This window comes from Nelusetta ayraudi, unplaced genomic scaffold (genome assembly GCF_046127955.1).
Source record: "Nelusetta ayraudi isolate G7.1 ecotype Tasmania unplaced genomic scaffold, CSIRO-AGI_Nayr_v1 ptg000023l, whole genome shotgun sequence".
Taxonomy (NCBI): Eukaryota; Metazoa; Chordata; class Actinopteri; order Tetraodontiformes; family Monacanthidae; genus Nelusetta; species Nelusetta ayraudi.
In genome coordinates, this window is record NW_027466073.1 from 2,021,200 (window position 1) to 2,030,054 (window position 8,855).

Here is an 8,855-nt window from a genome sequence, read left to right on the forward strand (position 1 = left end):
CGGAGGGCTCCATCTGCTGGGAGGACATAAGCATCAGAAGGAGAGGGAGGAAGAGCAGGAGGAAACACAGAAAGCAATATTTTTGAGGTTTTTTAATGCTTGAAAAGATTTTGTTTGGATGTACGGATCAGTACATGGTTATAATAATAATAATAATAATAATAATAATAATAATAATAATAATAATAATAATAATATTATTAAGAATTTTTATTATTATTATAATAACAATAATAAAATAATGGATTGGATTTATCTCGGACTTTTCTAGGTTTTGTCTCTGCTAAATTGGTGGTGGTTGGTGGGATACTTTAGTGTGGTGAGACAGTGACTCACAGATGACGCCAATAACATGATAATAAGTCTTTAGGAGCCTTTTTGTATTTATTTTATTCATTTATTTATCCCCCCCATTATTCATTCATTCATTTTTTTTATTTTTTTATTTTGATCAGTCAACAAACAAAGAATAGAGCTTTTTTAACTTTTGATTTTTTTTTTTTAATTTTCTACAAATAGACATTTGGCGTCAGACCTTAATAGTAATAATAGTAATAGTAATAATGATCCAACTGTCCATATGATAAATATAAATCTTGTATTTTCCTTTTTTACTCTATAGCCATTTTATTTTTTGTCTTTTATTTAACTAATCTTTTCTTTTCTATTCTGTTCTATTACAAAGTCCAAAATAATAAGACAAGTAGAATCTGATTGGCTCTCATATCGAGTAAGAGGTTCGTCCAAGTGTAAATAAGGAAATATTTTCAATTAAAAAAAATTTTTAAAAAAAGAGAAACATTCCCAAAACACAGTAAATGTAATCTATATATTAATGTTCAGTGTTTAAATTATGAAAAATGGAACGATGGAAGTCAGATTGTCTTTCTCTCTGTGATTCTTCTTCTGGTCAGTGTGACTGCAGGAAGTCAATGTGCATCTATGTCATTTAAAAAAACAACAAAACAAAACAAATATGGGACTTGTGTGCAATTGTGACAGTGGCGTTCCTGTCACTATGCCTCCAATAGATCATGCGCCCTGGCTACTTGGCCAAAGGGATATCCCTTGGCTATTACCCGGGAGTCTGGGGTTCGAAGCCCACCCGGGCCCTCTGCGCCTTGCCACACAATGGAACCAGCCTTTTGGGGGGAAAACATCATTTCAGTCCTGGGCCCAGTTGTACAAAAGTAGGATTCCGTCATCGACGATGAAAAAACTAAGTGTGTCCAGGCTTAATCGGTTGCACAAAAACACACCCAGGATGAGAGCACACGGATGTATCAATCCGGCTGAAACCTATCCTGGATAAATTTGCGCACGCGGCTTCCTCAGATAGACCCCCGTTATCGAGCTCAGAATCAAGGATGCGCCATGACAACGAGAGCGGCGTCCTTTTCCCGTCCAAGGCGGAAATCCTGATGGAGACTCATGAGGAGGTAAAAGAAGAAATACAAAAGAAAGGTGTAATATCCTCATTTTAAAAAAAGAAAAAGAAAAAAGGAACAAATATCCACACAGCAGGAATGTAGCTTACACTCTTATTACTGAATGGTTAGCAGTATGGCAGGAGCAACAGTAACATCTTTTCAACTTCCTGTCTTCTTCCACATGCAATACCAAACTTGACCTCTGCAATACACATACGACACCTACTGGACTCTCTCTGGTACTGCAACCCCAAAGGGTGAACTTCATTTAACTCTCTGGAAAATAAGTGTACACTGTACACAACAAGTATCAATATATGACAGTGGAACTTTTTTTCAGTCTCTTTTCTTTTCTTTTTCTTTTTTAAACACAAAACCTAAGGTACGTCTTTCCAGTGAGATCAGGGCGCATTGTTGCTCTATTCCTGGAAGGATCTCACTCTAAGTCCTTGAGATGCACAGGTGGATGTCTCAAGAGCAGGTATGCTCATATTCTTGCATAAAAATTGTTGAGGTTTATTCTGTGTACTCTCTGCCAAGTTGACAGTAACAGTATTTTCAAAATGATATCTAGGCATACATGCCTGTTTTTCTAAAGAGGAGTTTTTTTATTTTTTTATTTTATTTTTTTTTAATCGTTTTTAGGAAAAGGAGTGTTCAACCATTGACTGACATTTGGTTTAAGTTTATAAGTAACTTATAAAGCAACAATATTTGTGTTTTTGTTTTGAATGTTAACAGAGTCAGATACTGTTAAATCACTGTTTAAGCAAAATATGTTCAAGTCTTGTGCAGGCATTTTGGAAAAAAATAAAATAAAATGGCTATTTTTGGTGCTGAGGAGTGTGTAGAAGTACTTTTCCCCCCTCAAAAAACTACTCAGGAATCGTTATGAGAATCGATAAGGAATTGGATCGATAAGCAGAATCGACAATGGCATTGATATCGATAAAATCTTATCAATTCCCACCCCTATTGCGGTGTCATGTCCGTCACTGAAGGCAAGTGACCCTCATAGTTCTCTTTCCTGTCAGATAGCGGCTCCATCTCAATGCCAGGTTCACTGGGAACAGTGTCAGCCAATCCTGCTCTAACCTGATCCACGTGCCGCTTTCGCTGTTTGACCATTCCCTAGGGTGACGGTGTAAGACACTGGACCTGATGAGCTTGCGATGACCGCTGGGATCCACTTTGGTCCATAGGAGTAGTTCCTAACAAACACATTGTCTCCAGGTGCAAAGCTTCTCAGTCTTTTCTTGGTGTCATGATTCTTTTTCTGTTCCAGTTGCTTTTACATCAGGCAGGAGAACATCCAGAGCTGACCTGAGTCTCTGTGACATCATCAACTACGCAGGTGACAATCCTGTTGTTGCATGTGGTGTGATGCGATAACTGAACGGAATCGACAATGAGTAGGAACATTTCTCCAAGGAAAGGCCTGGTGTAGTCCACATGGATGACTCTGGCCATTCCCAGGGGTGCAATGGCTCAGTGGGTGGTGACTTGTGTTTTCGACACTCTGTCAGGCCGGGACTTGAGGCAGGACTCAGAGGTTTAACAGAAAAGTACATTTATTTCACAGGCAATTGTCCTTAGATCATAGAGCTCAAATAAACAGGCTATAGGAATCCTATTCTCACTGAGCTGGCAACAAAATAAAAATCACTCGCATGGAGGAAAAAGGAACAAATAACTAACAAAAGTATACTCTAATAACAAATCTAGGTTTTAACGAAAAATCACTCAAGGAGGAAAATGACTAACAAGTAAACAAAATCCTATTCTAATAACAGAACTTAGCATTTAACAGAAAATCACTCACAAGGAGGAAAATGACTAACTAGTAAACAAAATCCTATTCTAATAACAAGACTTAGCATTAACAGAAAATCACTCGACCTCGAGGACCAATCGTCTTGCTGTGGACTCCTGTGGACTCCTGTGGCCTCCCATGGCCGTGGCCGGGTTCGGGCTGGACGTGACAGACGAAGACACTCTGGCACAAGACAAGGGGAACGCAGACTATTTGAACACACAAGGTAACAAGGCACAGCTGGAAACAATGGGTAATTGGGTCAGACGAACAGGTGGAACATGAGGAGGGGTTGTGATCTGAAACGGGAGGAAGTTGTCAAAATAAAACAGGAAATGACGAGACAAAACCCTAAGACGAGACAAAACTTCACCACGATGGGACACACTCTTGACATGACTGGACTTCTCTTTCTATGTTATCGTTCATACCTGGCCACCACACACAAGACCTCGCCAAACCTTTCATCTTTGACATGCCTGAATGAGTCTGGTGCAGCAGTTTCAGGATTTTGTCTCTGCCTTTGGTGGGGATGATTACTCTGGCTCCCCAGAGCACGCAGCCATCCCTCACACTCACTTCCAATTTCCTTTGTTGATACGGCATGAAGCAAACATCTGTTTGTGCCGGTCAGCCTTTTAAAGTCCAGATTCCGCAGGTGGTCTGCCTCACCCACCCCGCTCACCAAAATGTTGTCTAAGTACACAGCTAACAGAGGTATTTCTCTGGTGCCGACGCCACTCCGAAAGGCAGTCTGTTGTACGTGAACAGCCCTCGGTGCGTGTTCACCATCACATACTTTTTGAATTCCTCATCAAGGAGTATCTGTTGGTAGGCGTGGCTCATATCCACTTCGGAGAACTGCTTTCCCCCAGAAAGTGCTGCAAACAGGTCCTCCATTCTGGGTATTGGATACTATTCCAGGCAAGCCACTGTATTTACAGTAAGCTTATAATCACCACACAGCCTTATGGTCCCTGTTGGCTTCAGAATGGGTACAAATGGGGCCGCCCATTGAGCATATTTCACTGGGGAGATGATGTCGGCTGACATTTCTCTTGTTTGTGCTTACAGTCCACTGCTGTGTGACTGGTTCTGTGCATTGATAACATTCTCTGCTTTCTCCTTTAAAGGTGTGCGTCTCCTGCGGCCCTTTGGTCATGCTGAAGCATTTTGCATTTTGCATCGACTTCTTCCTTCCCCCACAATAATCCTCGTCGCCAAAACTATGTAATATCCTCAAAAAAAAAATAGGAGCAAATATCCACACAGCAGGAATGTAGCTTATACTCTTTTTACTGAACGGTTAGCAGTATGGCAGGAGCAACAGCAACATGTATTCAACTTTCTGGTCTTCTTCCACATGCAATACCAAACTTGACCTGCAAATACACATACGCCACCTACTGGACTCTCTCTGGTACTACAACTCCAAAGGGTGAACTTCATTTAAGTGCGACTGTTCTCTGTAAATACTGAACAATTTCTCACTATACTACAAACGGCAAGACCACCACAGCGTTAAAACAGAGAGAAAAGCATGGCAAAGTATCGCAGACCGTCTGAATACGTAGAAAGTGCACAAATACGAACTCGCAGCTCCGCTGAAACAATCGCAATTGTGATCATAATAGTTTATAATATTCATATTTGAAAACGAAGTCGTAGTCCGATTATGAACCAATTGAAATTGTAGGTGGAATTTATTGCAAATGTGAGTGAAATTGTGTAAATGTAGCTCCAACAAACTGTAAAGATTTTGATAAATGGACGAGTTCACAGAATTTTCGTATGAGCTTAAGAAAAGTTCCTCGTGTGTGCGCGCGCGCACGACAGCGCAGCGATGGACAAAGTAGAGGTGGTTTCATACCTGCTGCTCGGTCTGTGGTTGCTTTTCTGTTAAAGGACACCTATTATACTGTATATAATTTTCGGGCTTTTCTATTTGATATCTGGCCCCTCCAGAGCAGCAACACACGATTTTCCGCGCTGAAAGCTTTTTAGATTTGCATATCTCGCGGCTCGTTTCCTCGTATTTACTGCATCCCACGAAAACGCTCCATTTCACTTCACTCCACCCCAGCCTTGCCGGTGTACGCCCCCGCCCGGCCCACTCCGCTGTGATTGGTCACACTCTTCGTCGCTGCTGAGCCTCACTTCCTCAGTTTGGCGGTGCGGGAGTGAAGAGTAAACGGCAAACTTTACGAAACAGGCACAATTTAAACACTCACCGTTGTGAAGGCTTCACCCTTTAGCAGCTGTTTACCGGCTAATCCAGCTTCGTACGGACCCAGCACAGGCTGAGTTACGGCCGCAAGGTGGACTGAAGGTCCCTGGACGTTTTTGTGCCTTCCGTGTCCCCGGAAATATATTTTACTTTGTGTACTGACCGTGTTTTTGTGTTGGATTTTTGCCAGACATTTTAATAGGGCTTAAAATGATTTTGTTTCATATTGTTGACTTGTATCAAAACACTGTCCTAGCAGAGAAAATATGTACGCTGAAACGATCGCTTCAGTCATAGAGTCGTTTATTATCAGACAAGAATATCTGCACAACTTACGTCCACACCAAGCACAAAGCAGGAAGAGCTCTATACAACCGATGTTACCATGCTGGCATCGTGAACATCGCAATAAGGAGTGAAACTTGCGAGTCAAAATCGCTGCCTCTTCAGTTTCGCTGCCAGCGAACACAACACACATAACAAGCAGAGCACGGAGTTAGCGGTGGTGGCTAACAGTTCATCAACACGATTCAGCGGTTGTACGTTGCAAGTAGTCTTAAAACTAATGTTGCTTGAGGTCACAATACACTCACAGTCCTCATACATGTTTTCAAATATTGCCATGGCTGACTATTCTCTCGTCGTCCACCGGCCGAGTCGAGCCCGTCTCACTCCCGTAGCCGACCGGACCGGTGTTGCATCGCTGAACAAACCGCCAACATTTTCTCTGTTCGTTCCACTACGATGGTTGTGGTCCTTGGTGCTTCGGTAGTCGCTCTGTATTTTTTATTTTATATTTTTTAATTTCCCTGACACCGAAAAAACATTTTCTTGGAGCAGCGCATTGCGACATCACTTCCGGGGCAGAGCGGGGGAGGGCGGAACCAGTCCGAGAGTGTGCCAGAGCCTGGCCATGAAAGGAGCTCCGGCACACCGTGGCGTCACGCCGTGCCCAGTGTTGAAAAAATCTCCGTGAACTGAGCGTTGAGAACCATGCCCAACAATTTGCAGGGCTCACGTCAAGCTCAGAAAAGTGGAAAAGCATCATAGGTGTCCTTTAAAGAAAGAACAGTTTTCCTCACTGAAGTCACAGTTGATAATTAATTATTGTTTCGTTTTCTGGGAGAGTAAAGGTGTCGTTCAACCTTTATATTTTCAGTAAAAGTAAACACGAGACAGATACAACGGGAAATAGCATTTATTTAAAAACAAACAAACAGAAAAACAGACAGTAAACACGCCTCCTTCTTTGAAATAGCTGCCCTAGCAAGCCAAGGACGACTTTGTTAAATGCCTCTGTGTTTTAAGCTTCCTCGCGGCGAAGAGCCACGTCCTCTCGACGAATCTGTATTTCCTCTCGTCTCAAGGGCTCCTCGGATTCCCTAGCTTACCGCGCCTCACGCAGGAGCAACTCGATTTGGGGTGAATTCCAATTCCTCACTTAACCCTCAATCTCAACCCTCAATCTCAAAAATGCGCGCTCCCGCAAGGTGCAAGTGCTGTCCCGATTCTAAGAACGTCAAGTTGAGGGACGAGTTTAAGGGCTGTATCGCCCTCAATATTGAGATTCTCCGGCACCACCCTTGGCAGTAAGGGCTACCCAGAAGGCATTGCGTATTTTCGCCAAGACATCTTCGAAAAAGATGGCGATGTAAAAGCGAGCTACAAATGGAAGTATTTTCTTAGTTAATTAAGATATTACCAAAACATTTTATCGTCTTAGTTTAAGAGTTTTTATGAATTATTGACATCGTTGTTGCGTAACATTTTTTTTTTTTTTTTTTTACTTCACGATGTTTGTCAGCCGGACCGGCGGTCCCGGCTTCACGTTACTTGTATACCTCGTTGTGTAGTGACGGAGGACTTCTACATTTTTCGTCGTCTTTTTCTTCTTCTCCTTCTTCTTCGTCGTCGTCGTCTTCTTGACTGACTGGACGTAGCTTTGGCGTAAGGCCGCCCCCCACAGTCTGAAGACGTAACTGCACTTAAGGGGTGTCCCATTTCTAAGTCACAAGATACCCTTACACTTATTTTTGAGGGCCAAGATTGAGGGCCAAAGATTGAGGGTTAAGGGCGAGGGTTGAGATCGAGGAGTTAAAGGAGGAATTGGAATTGGCCCTTGTTCCGAGCGCTTCGCTAATTGGCGCTCGTTGTTTTCACGAATATGTTTGAACACACTCGTGACGTCGAGGGCATTCCCGGTTCGCCTGCCTCTCCCCAAAAGACAAAATAAACATGCATTGAAAAAGCTGTTTTCAAAAAATGTATAACATATAAATATATTTGTGCACCATCAATAGTAGCTGCTTGTATTCACGGTAAAATGTACCTGACACGGAAGTTCCGTGTCGAAGGGGTTGGCGTCGATGTCCGCTCCGACAGGGAACATCGATGAGGACACTGAGCCAATCCAGTGCCCTGCTCGTCGCTACGTCACCACTAAACTCGCTTCGTCTCGCTTGGACCCTGGGGGATTGAGGTACCAAAACAGCGCCCCCTACAACCGTGTAGCGGCCAGTGAGGACGCTCTACAACCGTACTGTGGCGAGGCAATGAGAACGCCCCCTAATATTTAAGATACACAAGTGTACATTGTATGCAGAAGGTGCCTGCTCACCTTCTGTTTTAGCATTTTTTGGTGCCCACACAAAATTTCATTTGTGTAACATGACCCAGATGTGGTGTATGGAGAGAATATAGTGGGAATTGATGGAAGGAAATTCCTATTATGCAAAATTGCCACTGTGCTATTTGTCATGGGTTAACAGAACTCACAAGTTATCAGACAATTGTATGCCCAGCATCTACAGCGGCAAATACAACTGGCTGAACATGCTTTCAATGCACACTGTATGCTGACTGGAACACAAATGTAATCATTATTATTCTCCTTTCCTCTCCCAGCTCCAAGAACATGACACATCTTAAAATAAATAAAGGTCAATTGAATTATGATGGTGTCTGTTTGTTTCATGTATGCACCTTTTGGCTTAAAAAGAGATGACACTAAGCACTCAAACTGTGAAAGTTTTTATCTGTAATCCTACCTTGGTGCTATGATTGGTTGGACGTTGAAACTCTGGCATCGTTCATAAGGTTAGAAGAAATGGGCTTAATGTACCCTGAAATGCAACTTCTTCTTCGAAACCCCAGACTCCCAGGTGATACTCATGCACACTAACCATTCGGCCAAAAGGATTTTCCCTTGGCCAAGTAGCCAGGGCGCATCATCAATTGGAGGCATAGTGACAGAAACCGTCAACTGTCACAAAAAGAACCTCATGTTACTCTTTGATGTGTATTCATGTTTATATGGGATGTGTATTTTTATATATGATGCATGGTAAAGTATAAGTTATGTTACCAATTATCAAATGATTGCAAC

At 42.5% G+C, this 8,855-nt stretch overlaps 1 long non-coding RNA gene across 1 annotated transcript; it reads right to left on the bottom strand.

The window, feature by feature from the left end:
* Window positions 1-7,589: 7,589 nt before the first annotated feature.
* On the bottom strand, window positions 7,590-8,031 carry LOC142889611 (uncharacterized). The gene is made up of 2 exons (XR_012926856.1): window positions 7,800-8,031; window positions 7,590-7,683 (listed from the first exon to the last, which is right to left on the bottom strand). It is a non-coding gene; the product is annotated as an uncharacterized LOC142889611 (long non-coding RNA).
* Window positions 8,032-8,855: the final 824 nt, after the last annotated feature.